The sequence below is a fragment of the Natator depressus genome, chromosome 6, assembly GCF_965152275.1.
Source record: "Natator depressus isolate rNatDep1 chromosome 6, rNatDep2.hap1, whole genome shotgun sequence".
In the NCBI taxonomy this organism is placed as follows: Eukaryota; Metazoa; Chordata; order Testudines; family Cheloniidae; genus Natator; species Natator depressus.
Genome location: NC_134239.1, coordinates 43,248,087 through 43,257,334, shown reverse-complemented (window position 1 = coordinate 43,257,334; position 9,248 = coordinate 43,248,087). Strand labels below are relative to the sequence as shown.

General features: G+C 38.7%; 1 long non-coding RNA gene across 2 annotated transcripts in view; it reads left to right on the top strand.

The window, feature by feature from the left end:
• The first annotated feature begins 1,595 nt into the window (after positions 1 to 1,595).
• The window catches only part of LOC141990018 (uncharacterized), a 30,027-nt gene continuing 22,374 nt past the window's right edge, over positions 1,596 to 9,248 (top strand). For both annotated transcript variants that reach the window (XR_012640051.1, XR_012640052.1), the window contains exons 1-3: positions 1,596 to 1,744; positions 2,412 to 2,510; positions 3,370 to 3,423. This is a non-coding gene — a long non-coding RNA (uncharacterized LOC141990018). The remainder of the gene's footprint in view (positions 1,745 to 2,411; positions 2,511 to 3,369; positions 3,424 to 9,248) is intronic.

Genomic DNA, 9,248 nt, shown 5'->3' with positions numbered 1-9,248 from the left:
ATGAAATGAATTTATGTTAACAGAGACTTTTAGAAGCATTGAAAATTTTGCATGTCTTCATTAATACGCTAATTCGTTTCAACTCTCCAAAATATATCGAAAGGCAGAAATTTGATATTTTTTTCTATTTTGTAGAAATGTGAAGGCTATTTTTATAGAACTGCAACAAAGAAAAACTTCTCACGCTCTCTGTAGTGATTCAGAACACTAATGTTCAAGTCACATATCCTAGTCTCTGAGGAATTTCAAGTCAAGCCATAGACTGGTGGTCAAATTGTGTTTGTTTCCTTTCCCAAGCAATGAGTATTTTCGCATTGCTGGCATTACTCTTGGAAAAAGATGAAACAAAATCACAATATGTTAATTTCATTAACTTTTAAAAGAAGTTACTTTGGAGCCAGGAACTTCTTGCTGAGGTCAATCATAGATAAATCTTCAATGATATTCTTCCTTGCCTGGCATAAACTACAACTGTAATGAAACAGGCAAAATTCACTCACATACTTTTGGATTTATTTGATTTTTTTCAGAGGTTTGAAAATAAGAGATTAATGTGCTTAAGAACCTATAATCTCAACACTCCTAAACTTTGAGGCATTTGTTTTTAAAATTCAGACCACAACTTGGATCTAAATTTTTCATTGGGACTTATAATGGGCTGATATGGAACCTTGAATCCAAACATCAGAGAAACTTGAAGAGTTGAAATCTAGGCTTGCCCTAAAGTCTTCTGGCAGTTCAGGGGGCTGAACACAGCATGTGAGGATGTACGGTAGGATAAAATTTCTGTTCTCCCCTCTTATGCACGAGTAATTACCATTATTTGTTTAATGAAAGAAAATACTCCAAATCTCAGACAAGAGTCCTGTAGGCCAAATGTTATTCCTGAACAAATTTTCATGCTTGAATAATTATAAGCCCTTGAGAGTCAGGCTTTATAATAGAATTGCTGACAGATTCGTTGCTAGCAGCTATTGCTGCAGTCCATTCCATTCTACTCCTAGATGTGAAAAGTATCTATTCACTTCAAGAACTTTACTGACAAATCTATTTCACTCTGAAACTTCAAAGTCTAGAAAAGTATGGTAATAACAAAAAATAATCTCTTTGTAGAACTGGATAAGGAATGTTCACCATAATGCAAAGGAATCAGTTAGAGTTGGTTGAATCTTTTCTTTCAAAAATATTTTTGAACAAAAAATGTTCTTTTCTCGAAATAAAAAAAAACATTAAAATTTTGTTTCTTTCCATTTTTTTCTGGATTTTCAATGAACTCCCCCACCCCCCGTTGGTATTTCATTGAAAAAAAAATTCTTCAAAATGTTTGAAAAAAATTAAATTTTTCATTTCTTAAGAAATTTTATCATTGAACATACGAGTTTGAGACCAGCTCTAAGTGTGGTAGACTTGTTTGAAAACAGTTATATTTATATGATGATGATGACGATATTCGTGTTTAGCTCTTAAATAGTGCTTGTCATCTCAAAACACTCTACAAAAGAAGGGCGAGTCTCACTGTCTTGATTTCATAGATGATACTTTCTGTTTCTGTTTTGCAATATGTTTTATGCTTGTCTGCAGTTGCCATCATTCAGCTAAAAAGCCACACCAACTTTCCATGAAGCATCACTGATTTGTTTGCACATGGTTGAGGGCTGAATGATAAGACTGGGGAAAATGGAAAATTGCTTTGGACGACTCTGATGCTGCCTCCTGCAAAGAGTATCCATGAGAAGAGGTGAAGGTAAGCTGTTCTAATCAGTTTTATTATGGTCTCCACTTAACTCACAAAGGTAAAAAAAAGAGCCCCCCCTTCGCCCTAAAACTTTTAATTTAAACTTCCTTTAATTAGCCAAAAGTAATTGTATCTCAGAGGTGGATTAATCACTATGTGCCTGTATTTGACAACCAGTTTTTATAACATAGTAATATAAATGGGTATCCTGCAAATGTCTCATCTTCTACCCCAAAAAGAGACATTGTTCCCAAGCCAACATCCTCCTCTTTTGCGGATAATTAATATTTCACTAAGCTGCTGGGGGCCAGTGTGTACCACAGTGTAGTTTAGAATAACCTCAGGGCTCTAAATTACACCAGCTGGTAACACCTTCACTAGATTCTAGTGTCATCTGCGTAGCAGCAAAGTACAGCAACTCCAGCATGATCCCAGCATCTATCTTATACCACTCCTCTGGAGTGGTGCACTGTCACACAAACAACGGAGATACTTAAAAGCCTATTACCAAATTACACTTCCATCTGTGATTTAACTAATGATATTTTTATACAAACCAATTTTTTTTGCTTAAGAAAACATCCTGATATCTATCCACAAAATTTAGCTCTTCAGATTAAGGTACATGCCTTTAGTATGATAAGAATAGTAGTTTGAGTTCTTTTCATTTCCTAAGGCATGATATTCCATCCTGCAGTAGAACGAGTTGTGTTTGGAAGATGGGCCCTGGATGAGCAAGAAATTTTAAACTTCAGTGGGATTACCCGTGCTTAGGGTAAGGCAATCAGGACTTTCAGTGACATAAAAACTGGTCACAAACTGAAACGGGTTTTGTATTTATTATTATTATTATTATTATTTTTGTTGTTATTTATTATTTATTAATAACGATGATGTTTATTATACAATGTCTAAGGGCCCACTAAGAATGGGACCCCATTGTGCCAGGCACTGTACGAACACAGAGTAGTAGATGGTCCCTGCCCCCGAAGAATTTACAATCTAAATAGACAAAACAGACACAGGGTTGGGGAAGGGGGTTTAACACACAAGCAAACTGAACAATGGGATGGCAGCAAACATCATGTTAGTTCCACAATTTCTTTTTGGGATGGGTTTGCTTAAGAAGGGGATAAGATAAATGGAAAAAAAGGTAAAGGGAGATGGGACTTGGAAGGGAAAGGGTGAAGGGCACAGGGCAGGGGAGAAAAGGGGTTGGTGTAGAATGAAGCTAAGGTAAAGAGACTGTGAGGGAGGGGAAGAGGAGGGAAAGGGTTGGAGCAAATAGCAAATCAGCACAGGGCAGAGAAAGTCCAGTGAAAAGTACAGAAAGTTCTCTGAATGTTCAGAGGTCCCTGCTTCAGCAGCTGCTCCTACTGGCTGGAGTGTATGGGCTGGTTCTATTCTGAAATTTTTCCTCAAGGTCATGTGGTGTGAGGGAGGGGAGCTGAGTCCTAGTTTCCTACTTTCTGAGGGTCTCCCCTTCATAGTTCTGGATCCATGAGGTGCATGGGAAAGGGTGGCCCTGGCTGGGCCCCATTTTACCCCTTGTCTCTCTCACCCTCACCCCCACCCCCAGTCCCTGCTTTGGCTGCTCCTTCCAGCTAAAGTTTCTGACTTGTTCCTCTCTCTAGTTCTTGATACCTTGACAACAGCACAGCTGGCTCATTGTCCTACATGGAACTCAGGTACAATGTAATGGTTTCTTTCCCTTGTGATAAGCACTGTGTGTAACAAAATCAACACTTCCAGTAATAATGTCTTACTGAGCTTTGGCAAAAACGTTTATTATTATGTTGACAGAGAAATCGTATAACTGTACAAGGAAAAAAGGTAATAAACAGAAACATCTGTGTAAACATTTCTTTTTCATTGCTTTGGTACATTTTAGATTAACACTAAGAAACAGGATTATTATAGGCACATCATTAGTAAGGGAGGAAAATCTTTAATGTGAAACCACCGAAAATATCCATTATGAGACATGTAAAGCATTTGTCAGAACAGAGGTCTTGCACTGTTAGGCTCATACTTAGTGTCTTTGTTAATAAAATGACAGAGAGAATGCTGCAGGATTTGTTCATATAATAGGATCACAAGCAGCCATTGTGCAATAAAAATCACTTATAAGTAAAGAATAAATATTTTTTGTTGCATGACAGTTGACTAATGCACCATGTATTATTATATTTAATCCATATAAAGCTCCACCCCTACTCCCACAGGGCTACACAGTGACCCTAAGGGGCAGGACAAAGGTGCTTCCTCTGCACTGGCCTGCTAAGAGGGATGAATACAACATAAGGAACAGGCCACAAAGGTTTAGTGAACTCCCTCTTGTAAGCTGGGAGTTCTGCAAAATTTTCTTGGTGCATCTCCACACTGCCCTGGGTTGTCACTAACGGGCACAATCTAAGTCATAATGATGTACTGGAATTGTTCGGCAAGATATAATAAGGAACTAAATAAACAATAGGTTAATTGTAGTAATTGTACAAAGCTGTAACTTCCAAAGTTACATGGCTAACTAATCTACATGCCATCCATCTAAAATTTGATGTAATGTACAGTACCAGCATTAGTGCAAAATGAATGTTTCCAGCAGCACAAATACAGGAGAATGCCATTTTTCTCACCGCTGAATACCATAATAATTATCCTTACTTGGTTCTTACTAAGATAAAACTCTTGTTGAGGTCAGTAAAATCTTCATCTGTGGAAAGGCTGAATAAATCAAACTGAATGAGAACTTTTGGGTTTGGCTCACTAACAATAATAATTACTACCTTACACTAATATAGAAGGTCACCAACCCTATACATACACCAACCGACTGAAATATGGTGGAGAACAACAACTAGTTAGTCCACAGCCATCTGCATGATAGGAGAGGGACAGAAGAGTTTTCCCGAAGGATACAAGAACAAATCTCTGTTCTTATAAAAAATGACATGGGCTCTTTAGTGTCCAATCAGAGCTGAAGGTATCTAATTTTAAAGTGTCATCTGAATGATTGACATGTATTAAATTAAACTGTATAGTATCTGCCTTGTAAGGATGGTGGGCTGAGCTGAATGTGCTGGGATTTGAATATGTGATTTCAGGGAACCTAGATGTTTCAGACTTAATGTTTAGTCCACCAGAAAGCGCATGCAGTATGCTTTCACACCTAATTAAAAATGACATTAGTGCTTGTTCCTAGTGTATGTTTGTCCAGTTTATAAAGCTATTACCAAATAGGTCAGGACTGAGGTAGATTAGCAGAACTGTATGTGGAATTATTCCGCAGTATCTATTCTCTAACCAGTTTTGTCCTTGTGTCACATTTATAAGCACCACAATTTTAAGGTGTGAAATTCAAAACTAACAAAAGGAAATAATTTTTTCCACACAATGTGTTGTTAAACTGTGGAACTCATTGCCACAGGAAGTAATTGAGGACAAGAATTTAACAAGATTCAAAACAGGATTGGATATTTATATGAATTGCAAGGATATACAGAGTTGTTATAATGAATAACAGACATTTTGGAAGGGATGTTAAACCTTGTGCTTCTGAGTTTCAGGCAATCTCTGCCTATCAGAGACCAGGATGGGACTTAATGACTTGGCAGATTATCCCACATCTGCCTATTGAGGGAGTCCTTACACTTTCCTCTGAAACTAACCACTGTTAGAGACAGATACTGGACTAGTTGGACCAGGGGGCAGATACAGTATGACAATTCCTATGTTATGTAAAAACTCCTTAATTAGAACAGCACAAGTACTAATGGGAGAAGTACATTTTACTGTACTTTTGTCAGTGTAGAAACAGCTGCCTTCAGCATTTAATAGTTATTCTGGATGAGAGAAAATAGCATACTTAATTTCCTTTTTTATATAAAACAAGAGCATAAACATTTTATTTTGTAGTGGCACTGAAACAATTACAACAATTTTCAGGGAAATGTGCATGAAGGCTTTTTTTTAAAAAAACCACTATACAAACCAGAGAGGCAAATGTGCTCTTTAAATCATCCTTTAAAATAGCCAGACAGAAAATACCACAAATGATTGGAATTCTCTAGGAATTATATGAGTTCTTTGAGAGAGATGTAGTCCACTGGGCATTATGTTTGGATTATCTATAGTTTTCTGCAGAATTTTCCATTTTATGAAGCTGTTTCAAAAGAGGTGTAGAATTTTAACAATCCTAAATATCATTGTCCTCTGGGCACTGGGCTCCGTGGAAAGGCTTTTGGAATAGAGTGAGAAATGAGAGTTATGTCTGTCGAGAAGCCTTTATTTATACTAATTTATTGCCCTTTCAAGGTCTAAGAGCTCAGTGCTATTAGAATATTTGACATATTTTCTCTGTAATCCATACAATATTAGACACTGCTTGAGAGTAGTGAGCATAAAGGAAAGGGAGCTGTGACATGGTGTTGGATAGAGCTCCTGAAAAATCTACAACGGACCCACTAGTTGAAGATTCATTAAAAATCAAAAGAAACAAACAACCGTCCCCCAGCCCATTAACAAACAGTCAGCAGAGTTGAAGAACTGAAGCTAGGTTTTTTTTTCTTTGTTGCCTTCACCTTTTCCCACCAACAGACCTTATATCATTCTAATCTGTCTCTAGAAAGGCCAGGCTTTATACACGAACAGGCTGTCAAAGATATCCTTACCATAGCACATTCTCCCCTAGGGAAGGGAAAAGGGGCATTTAATGAGCCTTCTTAGAAGCCTTAGTCTTTGGAACCCTTAACTAAATGCCCCTTCGAAACAGAAGACCATGGATTGAGAGTTTCTAGAGTAGGCACCATTGCTTACATGCATGAAACCCAGCTGTGTGTCCCAGCCAATGGAAGCATGCGCACACAGTTCTCAAATCTGGCTGGCTTAAGTAGGCCTCAGTATGTATGTGTCATTGTGTGTATCCCTAACAATGATCATTTAGGAGCATAACTTAGACTATAATTATACACTACTGCTAGCTGTTTTCCTCTGATGAATGTGTGATCCTGTGCTCACCCTTCCAGTTGAAATTATTAATGTATGTAGGTTTTTTTACAAAGTCTGACAGTTTGCTGCATATTCATGCCTGCACATAGATTCCAAGTCCAGCAGGGACCATTGTGATCATCTAGCCTGACTTCCTGTATAACACAGGCCTCAGAATTTCCCCAAAGTAATTCCTGGATCATATTATTTGGCAAAACACCCAATCTCGATTTTAAAAATTATCAATGATGGAGAATCTACTATGAAACTTGGTAAATTGTTCCAATGGTTGATCACTCTCACTGTAATTTTATGCCTTATTTCCAGTCTAAATTTGTCTAGCCATTGGATGATATACATTTCTCTCTCAGACTGAAGAGCCTATTATTAAATATTTGTTTTCCATGTAGGTACTTATAGACTATAATCAAATCATGCCATACCTTTCTGTCTGTTGGGCTGAGTAGATTGAGCTCTTTGAGTTTGTCACTATAAGGCATATTTTCTAATCCTTTAAACATTCTCATTGCTCTTCTCTGAACCCTCTGCAATTTATCAGCATCCTTCTTGTGTCCCTACCATTGTGTCCCTGCTGGCTTTAAGTGGTGCATTCACAACTCATCTTAAGCATGGCTATGTCAATGGTGTGTGTGTGTGTGTGTGTGCAGTTTCTTGGGGGTGGTGGTTCTGAAAAGAGTGCCCTCATTCTGGGTGTGTGTGACTTTTCTGCATGCAGTGATGACTTAAAATTCTGATTTTCTACCAGCTACCCCCTGATACTTAAAATTCTGGCTTTCTCTGTCCCCTGAATGGTGGTTTTTTCCCTATTACTAGTCACTTGGCTTCTCAGGTTCTAAACTCATACATGTCACCCTGTTACAGGAGCCTGAACAATGCCAGAAGAAAGGAAAGACACTCATAAAAAATAAAACTGACTTTGCACCTTAATTAGTTGTGTGTATTGCCAGAGAGCTGAGGAGAACCATTTTGTGTGCCTTCATCTGCTGTGACCAGAAGTGCTGTGTAATTCTACTGTGACATTGCAGAAGGAAGAAAAAATAGCATTGGAGCACCCCTGCCCCAAACTATAAATGTTCAGTGGACTCTGGTGCAGTTTGCAGGTGGCAGTTGAACTCTTATTTCTCATTGAAATGGCACAATGCACCGTGCATTTCATACCCTTCATAGCCTCTAACTGAAGATTTATGTTTTGATCTAGTAATAAACAAACCCTCGGTTGAGGTGATTACAGAATTGGACAGCTGGGAAAGCTGTAGGATATTAATAATTTGATCAAGCACACCTGCATATTAAGGACGATACCATATGATAAACAGATTTGTACATAATTTTATTAATTTGTCTTCAACATAATCAACATAGAAACTGATCAGCTGTTGCTTTCTAGAAGAGAAATTATTTATTTAGTCACTTGGTTGTTGATTTTGATGGCTGGTTCTGAGGAATGGTAACATTTTGCTAAGGAATTAGAACTATTCTTTGTAAACAGAGGCTGTTGGCATGCTTTCTGCTTTGTTATGCCTCATCAGGAAAATTGGGTTTGTGGTTAAGGCAGAAGACCAGGAATTGGAAGATCTGGATTCAATTCTAGGCTCTGCAAAAGAATTCCTGGGTGACCTTGGGAAATCACTTAATCTCTCTGTGCTTTAGTTCCCAGTGGTTAAAGTATTCCCCTGGAATATGGGAGAACTGGGTTCAATTTCCCCCTCAGGCAGAGAAGGAGAAAGGATTTGAATGCAGGGCAGGTGAGTTCTTGCCACTTACAAACACGCTCCACTGAGTTATGAAATCTCTCCTATTGAACCTGTTCCACTTTGGATAAATAAAGATTCATTGGAGGCAGAGGACTGGGTCTCCCGCTTCCCAGGTCAGTGCCCTGACTACTGGCCTGCAGAGTCGCTTTTTCTCTCTCTCTCTCTTTCTGACCCAGTGACTCTGTAAGTATTTATACACAGTACAACAGCTTCAACAGGAGAGACTGAGGGCTTCTTACATCAGACTCTCCCATAGTCCAGTGGTTAGAACACTTTCCAGAGAGGCAGGGGATCCCTGTTCAAATCCTTTCTCCCCTCTGCTTGAGGGATGAATTGAGCCTGGGTCTCCCACATTCCAGGTGAGTGTGTTAACTACTGGGATAATATTTACAAGATGGGTGGCACTACTACCTCCTCCTCTGGCCATTGGTGTGTGGAGGGAGGCAGGCAGGCACTTAACTCATTCACACAAGAATTGCCTTAGGCTTCTAAGCAGTCAGACTCTGGAGAGGGGTTCCCATATGTGGACTGCTAGTAGGGATAGGTGCCTTCCTGCAACCCAGACTTGGGCACTTAACTCCCTGAGTTAAGACACATCCCTCAAGATTGGATATTTTTCCAAACAATATGCTCTAGGAATTACTTTGGGAAAATTCTGTGGCCTGTGTTATATATATATAGATGATCACAATGGTCCCTGCTGGACTTGGAATCTATGTGCAGGCATGAATATGCAGCAAACTGTCAGACTT